Below are 4,234 nucleotides of genomic sequence, written 5' to 3' on the forward strand. Positions count from 1 at the left end.
GAACACTAAACTACAGAGTGCAGATTTGTAGCCACAAACATTTCTTCTCTTGGGACAGCCAGTGAGCTGACTCCCCGTGGCAACAGCCACAGGCAGGCAGGGCAGATAAGCACCCATTTTTCCAGAAGTCCTTCTCTCCCTCAGTGTTTCTTTCCGGTGGCTAACTGGATGGATTCAAAGTGTTCCGTTTCCAATTCTTTCACGAATTTTCTAAATAGGTTACTAGTTCATGCGCTGGTTTTTTGTACAGTCTTCGATTTACAAGCTCAGTATAAACCAAATCAGGCCAGTCTGTGTGAGATGAATTCAATGAAGGTGGAAATTGCCTCCAAGTCCCTCCTGCCTCCAGTGCATACACAGCCTCTCCCAGAGCTCCTGTTTTGGATTCCTCATGCATTAGCCAGCTTCTTCCAACATGATAGCACAGCCGCCTTCCCCCTTCCTGAGCCTGTATGATTTCAGGAGATTTTTCGAATCTTTAAGTCAACCCAACAGGCTGCTTTTCTGGTCATTTCTCATCACTTAGAGCTATAAATATTAATCACAAGCCTCATATTTTAAAACCTCTTTGAGCATATTAACTATTTAGCCACATAAATCAATCCTCAACTAATCTTAGTGGTCCTTCATACTTTTTCAAGTTCCAGAACTTTCTATTTTAGCTGTCACTCTTCACTGCTTTGGCCACCACAGTTATTTCATACCTTTTCAATCTAGCATTCCCTTCTTTAAATAAAAAGGAAGAAAAAGGCAAGGAGGGAGAGTGAGAGAAGGAAATGGGGGAAGAAGGAGAAAGGACAGAGGACAAAGAGGTGAACCAGTGAGCGACATAAACCCCTCGTGGGTCTGAAAGGTCAGGGCCTTGCTTCTGATTCTCCAAGCAGCCTCAGGCATGCCAAGCAAGCCGCTTAACCTCTCTGGGGTTGGCTTGGTTTAGAAAGTATCTCTAGCATCCTCCCACTGCAGACCCTATCCTCCCCACAGTAAAATTGAGAGTTTTCTCTCTTCATAGCAGAACATCTTTCTAAAGGGACTCCCAGGTAATACAAAGGTTGCTTTGTACCTTTTTCTTTTTTTTTCTTTTTTTTTTCAACGTTTATTTATTTTGGGGACAGAGAGAGACAGAACATGAACGGGGGAGGGGCAGAGAGAGAGGGAGACACAGAATCGGAAACAGGCTCCAGGCTCTGAGCCATCATCCCAGAGCCCGACGCGGGGCTCGAACTCACGGAGCGCGAGATCGTGACCTGGCTGAAGTCGGACGCTCAACCGACCGCGCCACCCAGGCGCCCCGCTTTGTACCTTTTTCTAAGTGCTCACCAGAGCAGGTCAAGGACTGCAAGAACACTGATCAAGATGGGCCCCAGTCCTTGTCCCAAGATTCACTAGTGGATACGAGCTCTGCGGGTGTAGTCTCCGCAGTGTGTTTCTGGGGAGCCCATTTACACATAAATTACCTTTCAGGGGTACCTCCTCGTTATACGGAAACCACATAGCCAACCTAGGAATACTTGGGGAAATCCTAAAAGCATTGATCGCTTTGCACCAAGTATTTCCAAAAGGGATCGGCGGCAGGGGGAGGGAATAACACTGGCAACTAAGACAGCAGAGTCAGGCATGCTGGGGTTCAAATACCGGCCCCTGCAGGTGTTCGCCATTAAGCCAGGTGCCTCACGGCCCTGAGAGGCATTTCTCTCACCTGTAAAGCACAGGGGCTTCTACATGACTCATTTGGTTGTTATCCAGAATAAAAGAGACAATGCTGCAGCATGTCCCGCTCTGCACCTGACTCATAGTTAGTGTTCAATAAATGTGAGCTTTTACCATTACCATATTTCGTCCATTCTGAGACACCATCGATCGGAAGTCAAAGCATCAACTTAATAACTTCTCAGGGGGAAAAGCAATATATTAAACACACATTCCCATTTTAAGACATCACAATTTCAACAATATTAAAAGGTGAAAAGAAATGTGTCTTAAAAATCAATGAAATGGGGCCTTATTATTGTCACATTCTGGAACCATTTTAAGTCATTTGCTTGTTTACTTGCCTTTTTCCTGTTTGGTCTGGCTTCCCCTCAGGAGACACAGAAGTTTCATGAGAAAGAAGAAATAAACCCATGTTCGACACTGTGCTCCCAGTGTCCAGCACAGGTGTCAAAAAAATATTTGTTTGACGAGATGATTTAATGTTACCTTAATATGAGGGGCTATGGATTAAGGCCCCACTAAATGTCATTGCTTCATATAATGAAACTTTTCCTCATATCTTTGAGATCCATTCAACTTAGTTCCTTGGGAGAAAGGTTTGTTTGTCTGAACGTATATTTGTTAAAAACTGGCATTTTCCTTGAACTATACATGCAAGGAATGAGGATGACAACAGACAAGTGCACAGTGTCCACCGTCACCCCTGACACAGAGGTGGGAGTCACAACTCGCACTTGAAATTGAACACAAAGTTGGGGCACCTGGGTGGCTCAGTCCAGTTAAGTGACCAACACTTGATTTCAACTCAGGTCATGATCTAATGGTCTTGAGATTGGGCTCAGTGCCAGGCATAGCGTCTGCTTAAGATTCATTCTCTCTCTCCCTCTCCCTCTCTCTCCCTCTCTCTCTCTGCTCCTGGGTGTCTCAGTCAGTTAAGTGACAGACTCTTGATTTCGCCTCAGGTTATGATCTCAAGGTTCGTGAGATCATGGGCTCTGAGCTGGCGCCACAGAGCTTGCTTGGGATTCTCTCTCTCCCTCTCTCTCTCTGTTCCTCCCCAACTGGCTCGCTCTCTCTCTCTCTCTCTCTCTCTCTCTCTCAAAAAATAAATTAAAAAAAAGGATCCTCCTCCTGCCCCTTCCCCGCTTTCATGTGTGCATGCTTGCTCTGTCTCTCTCAAAAGAAAAAAAATTAAATTAAAATAAATTAATTAATTGAAGAAATTCAACACAAAGCAATGGTAGGGTATAGGTTCCAGTCAGCCTAAAATACACTGCCAGTTTGAATGTCTTTAGTTTCTGCAGATATGCATTAGACATTAATAAATATCAATTTATGGAATCAACTAAAATTTCCCCTTTCAATTTCCAAAAAAGAATAATAAACATTGAAGTAATCTCCCCAGGGCAAGTGACTTTTAATTGCACATTCAGAAATAAAAACATTCATTCAGTCAATCAGCAAGTGTTTACTGAGGCCCTTCTATGTGCTGGGTGTGCCACGTGCTGGGGGTGAGAAGCCTTCTGGGATAGTATGGACAGAGAACACAAATGAAGGCGACACCCGCATATACAGGCCATTGTTCCATGTCAGGGAGAAAGCAGCACTGTCTCAGGGCTGTAGGGCCCAGGGTAAGGGGCAGGAGTGATTCTTTTTTTTTTTTTTTTTTTTTTTTTTTTTTTTAATTCTCAAATTAGCTAACATACAGAGTAGTCTTGGCTTCAGGAGTAGATTAAAAATATGGAATGCTCAGGAATTTGCGTGTTATCCTCACACAGGGGCCGTGCTAATCTTCTCTGTGTCATTCCTATTTTAGTATATGTGCTGCCGAAGTGAGAACAGGAATGATTTTGAAGAGGAGAGAATGTCATTCCCATCAGATGGCCTGGAAGTAGAAGCAACTTCCATCACCGATTCTGCATCCCTCCATCCCTTTCAGATTCCCTGTGCAGAAACCAAATCGCAGGTCCGGGGACCTGCCAGACTCCAAGGGATATTCTAGGGTCTAATTGAAAATGAAATGGTTTCTTACTGAAAGGAAGTAAAGTTTACTCACTTGCCTTGCAAATGAGGTAATTACACAAAGAAAAGTTACTTTTAACTTACCATGAAACCGTAATTCTCTAATAATTAATATAAACAGGAAATTGGGTCCTCTTACCCTAATCATGAGGAACTTGTTTGACAAGAGCCTGTTCCAGGGTGGTTCTCTTCTTTAATGAGGATGAGGACAATTCCTTAGAGAGCCCAGGGAATACCCACACTATCTGAACAAGGAAACAAAAGGAACTGACTGATGGAAAAAGCTGTAAGCCCAGCCCTCAATAGATCAGGGCTGGAATGATCAGATGGACACGATGAGTTCTAGGATGTCAGACTAGAACATGTCTCTTCATGGAGACTGGGGCAGGAAGCGTTGTTGGAACACGATGGCACTGCATTAGTCTTCGACCATGAGAAGAAATTCAACATTGGCAGAAAGGAAGAAAGGCCTTGCCAGCCTGAGATAGCACTGGAGCAG

General features: G+C 44.0%; 1 non-coding gene across 1 annotated transcript; it reads right to left on the reverse strand.

The window, feature by feature from the left end:
- Positions 1-3,447: 3,447 nt before the first annotated feature.
- LOC122495329 lies at positions 3,448-3,553 on the reverse strand. Its single transcript, XR_006300402.1, has one exon. It is a non-coding gene; the product is annotated as a U6 spliceosomal RNA (small nuclear RNA).
- Between the last annotated feature and the right edge of the window lie 681 nt (positions 3,554-4,234).

This window comes from Prionailurus bengalensis, chromosome E2 (assembly GCF_016509475.1).
Source record: "Prionailurus bengalensis isolate Pbe53 chromosome E2, Fcat_Pben_1.1_paternal_pri, whole genome shotgun sequence".
NCBI lineage: Eukaryota > Metazoa > Chordata > Mammalia > Carnivora > Felidae > Prionailurus > Prionailurus bengalensis.